Source organism: Tachyglossus aculeatus, chromosome X1, assembly GCF_015852505.1.
Source record: "Tachyglossus aculeatus isolate mTacAcu1 chromosome X1, mTacAcu1.pri, whole genome shotgun sequence".
Lineage (NCBI taxonomy): Eukaryota > Metazoa > Chordata > Mammalia > Monotremata > Tachyglossidae > Tachyglossus > Tachyglossus aculeatus.
Window position 1 is genome coordinate 20016206 of NC_052101.1, and position 11672 is coordinate 20027877.

At 45.1% G+C, this 11672-nt stretch overlaps 1 non-coding gene across 1 annotated transcript; it reads right to left on the reverse strand.

Moving 5' to 3' along the window:
* Positions 1-272: 272 nt before the first annotated feature.
* On the reverse strand, positions 273-410 carry LOC119920453. The gene has a single exon (XR_005448198.1). It is a non-coding gene; the product is annotated as a small nucleolar RNA SNORA7 (small nucleolar RNA).
* Positions 411-11672: the final 11262 nt, after the last annotated feature.

The following is an 11672-nucleotide window of genomic DNA, read 5'->3' on the forward strand; positions in this document are numbered from 1 at the left end:
CTGTTAAGCTCTTACTTTGTGCCAGGCACTCTACTAAGTGCTGGGGTTTTGTCTTATGCGATCGAGTCATATCCCACCCATAGTGACACCATGGACACAACTCTCCTACAATGCCCCACTCTCCATCTGCAATCATTCTGGTAGTGGATCCACAAAGTTTTCTTGGTAAAAATACAGCAGTGGTTTACCATTGCCGTCTTGCACTCGGTAAACTCAAGTCTCCCCACTCAACTCTCTCCCATGTCACTGCTGCCCAGCATGGAGGAGTTTTGACTTGTAGCAGATTTCCTTCCACTCGCTAGCCACTGCCCAAGCTAGGAATGAAATGGTTAGGCCTCTGCTAGACTCTCCCTCCCGTAGCTGAGACTGGTAGAGGATTGGAAACTCTCCAGGTGTGACCCTGAGAGGAGAGCACTGGGGAAGATATGAGATAATCGGGTTAAACTCAGTCCCTATCCCACATAGTGCTCATGGTCTTAATTCTCATTTTTTCAGATGAGGTAACAGAGGCATAGAGAAGTTAAGTGACCATCCCAAGATCACACAGAAGACAAGTGGCCAAGCCGTGATTAAAACCCAGGTCTTCTGACTCCCAAGCCCGTGCTCTTTCCACTAGGCCACACTGCTTCAAAAGAGCAACAACTGGCCAAAGATCCGCAGTTGGAGTTCTTACCCTAGATTACGAGCTCTTCCACTAGATTGTCAGCCCCTCGAGGGCAGGGATAATAATAATAATCATAATAATAATGACATTTGTTAAGTACTTACTATGTGCAGAGCACTGTTCTAAGTGCTGGGAGGGATACAAGGTGATCAAGTTGTCCCACATGGGGCTCACAGTCTTAATCCCCATTTTACAGATGAGGTAACAGTCTCAGAGAAGTTAAGTGACTTGCCCAAGGTCACACAGCAGACATGTGGCGGAGAGGGATTCGAACCCATGACCTCTGACTCCAAAGCCCATGCTTTTTCCACTGAGCCATGCTGCTTCATGTCTATCAACTCTTTTGTGCTCTCCCAAGTACTGAATATAGTGCTCTGTGAGCAATAAGTGCTTAATAAATACTTTTGATTGATTTAATGACTTCCCCTCCTTCCCCGGTCCAGAAGACTTAATTAATGAGGATGTCTTATGGGACAGAAGCCAAAGCCTTATTGCAGTCCAGCGGCTTTCCATCTAATTCATCCCTTGTTATTTTGCCGTACAGGGAAATTAAATTGCTCTACCATTATTTCCTCTGCACATAGCATGTTGATTGCTACTCCCAACAGCTCTGTGAGTAGGTGTTCTTCTAGATATTTTCAAATCGATCAATGGCTTGAGATATATATATATATCTACATAGATATCTATATAGATATGTATATATACACATATACATAGTAACTTTCCAAATATCAAAGTTGACAGTCTGTAATTTCCCTAATCATCCTTTTTCCCCTTTTTAAATGATAGGCATTACGGCTTTTGCTCTTTCTAGTCTTCAGGAACTTCTATTCTCCAGGAGATCTTTGAAATAAAAGCTAATGTCTCTGCAATAACATCTGCCAGTTATTTAAGTACCTGGATGTCATCACCCAACTTGATGTTTCCAAGCCCAGCTGATTTGAACCCATCCAGCCTTTTAAAGTAATCACCCATCAATTTCCTCCTCTATTCTCATTTGACTTCCATCTTAACATTACAAATGATGCATATTCTAGTTGTCTGACAATGGTTAACTTCTGTTGTCAAGATGAAGAAAAAATATTCAGCCTCTGTCACTTCAGCATTATCGTTAATCAACTTTCCTTCCTTCCTTTCTTGAATGTCAAAGGGGTGATGTTTTCTTTGGTCCTCCTCTCGTGCCTGATAAAACTGAAGGGGTTTTACTTTGATGTTTCATATCACTCGATAGCTGCAACTTTTTTTTTGTTTTGGGTTTCCTAATTTCCATCTGGTAGTCTTTCACAGTGCTCTGCACACAGTAAACACTTAACATTATAACTATCACTACTGATTTAGTTCCTATAAAGGGTCTTTTATCTCCTAATCTCCCTGTGTCCCCATCTCTTCTGCTGTTGTCTACCTGTACTTTCTAGAAGTGTTGGGGAGGCTCTATGAAATAACAGATCTTTGGACGGGCATACGCATTCATGTACTTATCCATGATTTATTTTAATATCTTCTTGATGGTAAGCTCCTTGTGGGCAGGGAAAGTGTCTACCAAATCTGGTTTATTGCACTCTCCCAAGCGCTTAGTACAGTGCTCTAGAAACAGCATGGAAAGAAGATGGGCTTGGGAGTCATTCATTCACTCATTCAATTGTATTTATTGAGCACTTTAATTATAATTATCAAATGCCGTCGAGTCGTTTCTGATTCATGGTGCCTCTAAGGATATATTTTCTCCAGAACAACCTATCTTCTGCCATAATCTGTCACCATGCTAAGGGTTCTTCCATGATCATTGTTATGGTTTCTATCCATCTAACTGCCAGTCTGCCTCTTCCACATTTTCCCTGGACTTCTCCTAGCATTAATGTCTTCTCCGGAGAATTAGTCCTTCTGATGGTGTGTTCAAAATCTGCTAATCTAAGTGGAGTCATTTGGCCTTCCAAGGACCACCTTGGCTTAATTTGCTCCAAAACCCATTTGTTTGTTTTCCAGGCAGTCCCTGGTATTCACAAAAGCCTTCTCCAACACAAACATTTCAAAAGAATCCATGCCCTTTCTATCTTGGTTTTTCACTGTCCAGATTTCAGTTCCATACATTGCATAGAGTTGACCATTTGCATTTGAGTGCTTATTCAGTGCAAAGCACTGTACTAAACACTTGGGAGAGTGCAATATAATAATAAGCAGACATATTCCCTGCCCACAGTGAGCTTGCAGTCTAGATGGAGAGACACACATTAAAATGAATAATTAATTACAGATATATACATTTCTAATCCCAGCTCTGCCAATAACCTGATGTGTGGTCTTGGGCAAGATACTTAAACTCTTTGTCCCTTTGTGCTCTTTGTATTTATCTGCAAAAGGGATAATATACCCGCCCTCCCTCCTTTTTAAAAAAATGGTATTTGTGTATGTAAGTGTTGGGGTAGACACAAACTAATCAGGTTAAGCATAATCCAAATCCCCCATGGAGTTCACAGTCTTAATCTCCTATTTACAGATAAGGTAATTGAGTCCCAGAGAAGCTTAGTGAGTTGCCTAAAGTCACACAGTAGGTAAATGTCAGGGTCAGGATTAGAACCCAGATCCTTCTGACTCTGAGGCCTGCGCTCTATCTGCTAAGCCACGTTACTTCTTGGGTTGTGAGCCTCAAAAAGGACAGGGACTATTTTTGATACAATTAAGTAGCTACTCAAGTGCTTGGGCTCAATAATAAGAGAATAATCAATCAATCAATCATCACATAATATTTCTTGAGAGCTTTCTTGTGCAGAGTATTAAATGGTTGGGAGAGTACAATACAATAAAATAGAAATTTTCACTGTCCACAAGGAGACAGCCATTAAAATATGTTATAGATGGCTGAATGCATCAGTGGGATGGGGTGAAAATCAGCAGTCTTAAAGGTACAGGCCCAAGTGCAGAGGTGACTCTGAAGAGAGGGCAAATAGGGAAAGTGAGGATTTAGTTGGGGAAGCCTTCTTAGAGAAGATGTGATTTTAATAGGCTTTGAAGAAAGGGAGAGTGGAGGTCTGACAGATATTAAAGGGGAGGGAGTGGGCAAGGGATAAGTAGTGAGAAGGATGAAACCGAGGTCCATTGAATAGGTTGGCATTAGAAGAGCAGAATGTGCAGGTTGGGCTGTAGTAGAAGCGTAGAGAGAAGAGGTTGGAGGGGTCAAAGTGACTGAGTGCTTTAAAGCCGATAGAAAGGAGTTTCTGTTTGATGAGAAGCTGCATGGCTCAGTGGACAGAGCCCGGGCTTGGGAGTCAGAGGTCATCGGTTTGAATCCCGGCTCTGCCACACATCTGCTATGTGACCTTGGGCAACTCACTTAACTTCTCTGAGACTCAGTTACCTCATCTGTAAAAGAGGGATTAAAATTGTGAGCCCCACGTGGGACAACCTGATCACCTTGTATTCCCCCAGTACTTAGAGCAGTTGTTTGCACATAGTAAGAACTTAATAAATGCCATTATTATTATTATGTTGAGGTGGATGGACAACCAGTAGAGGTTCTTGATGAGTGGGGGCACATGAACAAAATGTTTTTGAAGAAAAATGATCGGGGCAGCAGAATGAAGTATGGGCTGGAGTGGGGAGAGAGACAGGAGTCAGGGAGGACAGCATGGAGGCTGATATAGTAATCAAGGTGGGATAAGGTAAGTGCTTGAATTAACATGGTAGCAATTGGTATGAAGAGGAACTCCTTGAAGACTGAACTCCTTGTCTTCCCTCCCAAACCTTGCCCTCTCCCTGACTTTCCCATCTCTGTTGACGGCACTACCATCCTTCCCGTCTCACAAGCCCGCAACCTTGGTGTCATCCTCGACTCCTCTCTCTCATTCATCCCTCACATCCAAGCTGTCACCAAAACCTGCCGGTCTCAGCTCCGCAACATTGCCAAGATCCGCCCTTTCCTCTCCATCCATACCGCTACCCTGCTCATTCAAGCTCTCATCCTATCCCGTCTGGACTACTGCATCAGCCTTCTCTCTGATCTCCCATCCTCGTGTCTCTCTCCACTTCAATCCATACTTCATGCTGCTGCCCGGATTATCTTTGTCCAGAAACGCTCTGGGCATATCACTCCCCTCCTCAAAAATCTCCAATGGCTACCGATCAATCTGCGCATCAGGCAGAAACTCCTCATCCTGGGCTTCAAGGCTCTCCATCACCTCGCCCCCTCCTACCTCACCTCCCTTCTCTCCTTCTACAGCCCAGCCGGCACCCTCCGCTCCTCCGCCGCTGATCTCTTCACCGTACCTCGCTCTCGCCTGTCCCGCCATCGACCCCCGGCCCGCGTCATCCCCCGGGCCTGGAATGCCCTCCCTCTGCCCATCCGCCAAGCTAGCTCTCTTCCTCCCTTCAAGGCCCTACTGAGAGCTCACCTCCTCCAGGAGGCCTTCCCAGACTGAGCCCCTTCCTTCCTCTCCCCCTTGTTCCCTTCTCCATCCCCCCATCTTACCTCCTTCCCTTCCCCACAGCACCTGCATATATGTATATATGTTTGTACATATTTATTACTCTATTTATTTATTTATTTATTTTACTTGTACATATCTATTCTATTTATTTTATTTTGTTAGTATGTTTGGTTTTGTTCTCTGTCTCCCCCTTTTAGACTGTGAGCCCACTGTTGGGTAGGGACTGTCTCTATATGTTGCCAATTTGTACTTCCCAAGCGCTTAGTACAGTGCTCTGCACACAGTAAGTGCTCAATAAATACAATTGATGATGATGATGAAGAGGAAAGGGAAGATTTTATTATTAATAATAAATAATAATTAGTGGTGTTGTGAAGGTTGACCCGACAGGATTTCGTGATAGATTGAATATGTGGGTCCAATGAGAGAGAGGAGTCAAGGATAACACCAAGGTTTCAGGCTTGTGAGACAAGAAGGACGGTAGAGAAGCAGCATGGCTCCGTGGAAAGAGCCCAGGCTTTGGAGTCAGTTGTCATGGGTTCAAATCCCAGCTCTGCCAATTGGCAGCTGTGTGACTTTGGGCAAGTCACTTAACTTCTCTGTGCCTCAGTTACCTCATCTGGAAAATGGGGATGAAGACTGTGAGCCCCCCGTGGGACAACCTGATCACCTTGTAACCTCCCCAGAGTTTAGGACAGTGTTTTGCACATAGCAAGCGCTTAATAAATGCCATCATCGTCATTGTTATTGGTGCAGTCTACAGTAGCGAGAAAGTCAGAGAGAGGAAAGGGTTTGGGTGGAAAGGTAAGGAGCTCTGTTTTGGACATATTAAATTTGGGGAGACAGCAGGACATCCAAGTAGAGATCAATCAGTCAATCAATCAGTCGTATTTATTGAGCGCTTACTGTGTGCAGAGCACTGTACTAAGCGCTTGGGTAGTACAAGTTAGCAACATATAGAGACAGTCCCTACCCAACAGTGGGATCACAGGCAGAGAAGGAGAGCACTCAGGGATGAAGAAGTAGATTTGGGAATCACCCGCATAGAGGTGGCAGTTGAAGCCATTCTAGTGAATGAGTTTTTCAAGGAAGTGGGTGTAGATAAGGAATAGAAGGGGACCCAGAACTGAACCTGGAAGGACACCCCGAGATGGGGGTGGGAGGCGGAAGAGGAGTCCGCAAAAGAGACTGAGATTGAGCGGCCAGAGAGATTGAAGGGGAACCAGTGTCAGCGAAGCCGAAGTTGGATAATATTTCCAGGAGAAGGGGTTGTTGCGAAGGTAGAACAGGCACAATTTGGTGATTCGATGCTGACTGAACGTCAGAGATGAGTCGAGGATAATGCCAAGGTTGCGGTCGTGTGAGAAAGGTAGGATAGTGGTATTGCTTCCATCTAACTGAATGAGGGGTTAGCCTTTTTAAACAAAAAATGGTATTTGGTAAGCACTTACTACATGCCAGGCACAGTACTAAGCACGGGAGTAGATATAAATTAATCAGGCCGGACATGGTCCGTCTGTCACGTGGGCCTTGCAGTGTTAATCCCTATTTTACAGATGGGGTAACTGAGCCCCAGAGAAGTTAGATGACTTGCCTGAGGTCACACAGCCAAAAAGTAGTGGAATCAGGATTAGAACTCAAGTCCTCTGACTCTCAGGCTCATGATCTTTCCACTAGACTTTTTGAGGTTCCCAATGTGGCAAAATTCATTGTTCTGCTAATAATTATTCTGGGATTCTGGATACCATGCTCAGGGGCTGCTTCTCATCTCTTACATGATGCAGAATAATTATTAGCAGAACAACTAATTTTGCCACAATGGGAACCTCAAAAACTATCCACCAGACTTCTTTCACACTGAGCTAATTAAAGTTAGCCCTGTCCTCTCTGGGGTACATAATAATAATAATAATAATAATAATAATGGAATTTATTAAGCACTTACTATGTGCAAAGCACTGTTCTAAGTGCTGGGGAGGTTACAAGGTGATCAGGTTGTCCCATGTGGGGCTCACAGTCTTAATCCCCATTTTCCAGATGAGGTAACTGAGGCCAGAGAAGTCAAGTGACTTACCCAACATCACACAGCTAACAATAGGCGGAGCCAGGATTTGAACCCATGACCTCTGACTCCAAAGCCTGGGCTCTTTCCACTGAGCCACGCTGCTTCTCTATAAACCTAGTCCCACCTTCATTCCCCCTCCCTGGAGTTCCCACAATTTTCATCTTTCCTGTTCCCTTCTCCCTGAATTCCAGACTCTTCCCCTCCTTAGCCTAATTCCCTCAATCCTCCAAGCATGTTGGCCGGGAGAGGAGAGAAGGCAGGGGTTGGGATGGGAGAATAATAATGATGGTATTTGTTAAGCGCTGACTATGTGCAAAGCACTGTTCAAGGCGCTGGGGGGAATACAAGGTGATCAGGTTGTCCCAAGTGGGGCTCACAGTCTTAATCTGTGCTTAGTCTTCCATTATTATTCCCCATTTTACAAATGAGGTAACTGAGACCCAGAGAAGTTAAGTGACTTGTCCAAAGTCACACAGCTGACAAGTGGTGGAGCCAGGATTAGAACCCAGGACCTATGCTCTTGTCACTAAGCCACGCTGCCTCCCCAGTTCTCACTCCCGTTCTGTCCTCCTCTGTTTTCCTCTTTCCATCACACTCCAGTCTGGTCTCAGCTCCCAAACTTGGTAGTCCTGGAGGGCGAGGATCGTCCGCTGCAGTGGGATTTGGAGGTGGCGGATTCAGCAATGGTGGTAGGAGCAGTGAAGACCCCATTGGCGTTGGCAGCTTAGAAAAAGTGGGTCAATCGGAGAAGCAGCATGGCCTAGTGGATAGAGGCTGATCCTGGGATTCAGAAGGACCTGGGTTCTAATCCTGGATCTCCTACTTCTCTGCAGAGTGTCTTAGGCAAGTCACTTCACTTCTCTTTACCTCAGTCACCTCATCTGTAAAATAGGGGTTAAGACTGTGAGCCCCATGTGGATTAGAGACGCAGCGTGGCTCAGTGGAAAGAGCACAGGCTTTGGAGTCAGAGGTCATGGGTTCCAATCCCGGCTCTGCCAATTGTCAGCTGTGTGACTTTGGGCAAGTCACTTCACTTCTCTGGGCCTCAGTTACCTCAACTGTAACATGGGGATGAAGACTGTGAGCCCCCTGTGGGACAACCTGGTCACCTTGCAACCTCCCCAGTGCTTAGAACAGTGATTTGCATATAGTAAGCACTAAATAAATGCCATCATTCGTTCATTCATTCAATCGTATTTACTGAGCACTTGCTGTGTGCAGAGCACTGTACTAAGCGCTTGGGAAGTACAAGTTGGCAACGTATAGACACAGTCCCTACCCAACAGCAGGCTCACAGTCTAGAAGGGGGAGACAGACAACAAAACAAAACATATTAACAAAATAAAATAAATAGAATAGTAAATATGTACAAGAAAAACAGTAATAAATCTGTATTCATTCATTCATTCAATCGTATTTATTGAGTGCTTACTGTGTTTAGAGCACTGTACTAAGCGCTTAGGAAGTACAAGTTGGCAACATATAGAGATGGTCCCTACTCAACAGTGGGCTCACGGTCTAGAAGTCATCATCAACATCATCATCTTCATGGACTGTGTCTAATCTGATCGGCTTGTATCTACAACCCAGTGCTCAGTATAGTGCCTGACAGTGTGTCAGTCAATTGTATTTATTCTTACTCTGTGCAGAGTACTGTACTAAGCTCTGGGGAGGATATAATATAACAAAATAACAGTCACATTCCATGCCCACAATGAGGTTACAGTCTAGAGGAAAATTTTTGCCCAACATGGGGCTTGAACCCACAAGCTGGCTCCACCACTTGCCTGCTGTGTGAACTCAGGCAAGTCACTTCACTTCTTTGTGCCTCAGTTACCTAATCTTTAAAATAGGGATTGAGATGTAAGCCTCACATGGGACAGGAACCGTGTCCAACCTGATTTTCTTGTATCTAACCCAGTGCCTAGTACAGTGCCTGGCACACAGTAAGCATTTAACAAATACTGCAATCATTATTATTATTATTATGAGCCCCATTCATTCATTCAATCATATTTATTCATTCATTCATTCATTCGTATTTATTGAGCGCTTATTGTGTGCAGAGCACTGTACTAAGTGTTTGGGAAGTACAAGTTGGCATCATATTGACACGGTCCCTACCCAACAACGGGCTCACAGTCTAGAAGGGGGAGACAGACAAAAAACAAAGCGTATTAACAAAATAAAATAAATAGAATAAATATGTACAAATAAAATAAATAAATAGAGTAATAAATCCGTACAAACATATATACATATATACAGGTGCTGTGGGGAAGGGAAGGAGGTAAGGCCGGGGGGATGGGGAGGAGGGGAAAAGGAAGAGGGGGCTCAGTGTGGGAAGGCCTCCTGGAGGAGGTGAGCTCTCAGTAGGGCTTTGAAGGGAGGAAGAGAGCTTGCTCTACTGACTGAGCTAGCTAGGCAAGTAGTAAATGCTTTAACAAATACCATAAAAAAATTAAAAGGGTAGATGTAATAGTAATAATAATAATAATAATAATAATGATAATGACATTTATTAAGTGCTTACTATGTGCAAAGCACTGTTCTAAGCACTGGGGAGGTTACAAGGTGATCAGGTTGTCCCACAGCACAATCTTAATCCCCATTTTACAGATGAGGTAACTGAGGCACAGAGAAGTTAAGTGACTTGCCCGAAGTCACACATCTGACAATTGGCAGAGCCAGGATTCGAACCCATGAACTCTGACTCCAAAGCCCGGGCTCTTTCCACTGAGCCATGCTGCTTCCCTAGTGTGTAGAGTAAGGGGAGGTGCAGGGGGGTGGGGGAGAGTCCAGATTCTGGGGAGGGGGACAGGAAAGCAGAAAGACACCAGAGCTGGGGAGGGCTGGGCTAGGTAGGAGGAGGTAGAAGACTTTCCTGACAAATTTACCAACTTGTACTTCCCAAGCGCTTAGTACAGTGCTCTGCACACAGTAATAAATAAATACGATTGAATGAATGAATGAATGAAAATTTGAAAAATGGAGCTGTGGGCGGTAATCTCTTTGAGAAGCTGGAACCGCAAAGCTATCAGTAGTTAGCTGTCAGCAGCATTTCCTCATCACACTCCAGAATAATAATGATAATAATAGTAGCATTTATTAAGCACTTACTATGTGCACAGCACTGTTCTAAGCGCTGGGAAGGTTACAAGGTGATCAGGGTGTCCCACGGGGGGCTCACAGTCTTCATTCTCATTTTACAGGTGAGGTAACTGAGGCCCAGAGAAGTGAAGTGACTTGCCCAAAGTCACACAGCTGACAAGTGGCAGAGCTGGGATTTGAACCCATGACCTCTGACTCCAAAGCCCGGGCTCTTTCCACTGAGCCACGCTGCTTCTTCAGGCAGCACAAGGAGTCCGACACACGGACAATTCATGAGCATGTAGAGGCCTTACCCCTTACCCTCACGAGGCGGGACGGGGCAGAGGGGTCATTCTGCTCTAAACTGTACACTTGCCATGGGCGGGGAACATATCTACCAACTCTGATATATTGTACTCTTCCAAGCACTTAGTACAGTGCTCTGTGCACAACAAGTGCTCAGTAAGTACCAGTGATTGAGAAATATGATCGATTGACTCTCTCCCTCACAAAGAGTCCCACAGATTCCAGGCCTTCCACAGGAGGGAGAAAGAGCTCAGGCTAACCATACACGAAGTGCCTTGAAATCTTTGAGAAAAGATGATGTACGAACACTCAGGTTTTACCTTTATTTTTTCCTCCCACCGCTCAAAAACAAGGATCGAAAGTGAAAAATCAGGGGGTCAGCGATATCAAACGAACAAGCCAACGCGAACTGTCGGAGATCCCGGTCACACCTTCCACCCCTCTACGGGAAACGTGAACACTCGAACTCGAAAGTCAGACGATCCGACCACAGACCAGGTCGGCGCGTCCCGGCGGAAAGATGACATGGAAATAGCACCAGAAAATCCCGGTTCTATTTTGAAAGTCCGAGAATTTCTATTACCACTCTAAAACTGTGGATACAAAGCTGCTTTAGGCAAAGAAGGAAAAAAAAGGAAAGGGTCCACAGAGCGTGGAGGAGGATGTAGCTCTGAAAATCTTAATCCCCGGGGGTAGAGATAAAACCAAGTAGGAAGAAGCCCCTTCAGGGGTCCCTGCCTTATACACACAGTAAGCGCTCGATAGATACGGTTGAATGAATGGATGCAGAGGAGAAGTAAGTCAGGGACTGAGCCCACTGTTAGATTTCCCTAGAGCATGGTCTCAGTGTTATAATCTCCATGTTTCTTCCTCCTCTTCCCCAGCCTGAGTTTTGTAGTAGAAGTGGCACTAAGGAAGGGGGATGGGGGCCTGGAGCCAGCATCCTTCTGTCACCGTGTGCTCATTGGCTGCTCCGGAATGAATCGGTTTGCTGTAACGTAGTCGGGCAGCATGGGCTTTGAAAAACTGCTTCGGCACAGTGAAGGCTCCTGCCGCTGTCACCTCCTCTGCTCCTGTTGCCTCTCCTGCACAGATCGGCCCTTGGAAAGGCAGGTCTGGACAC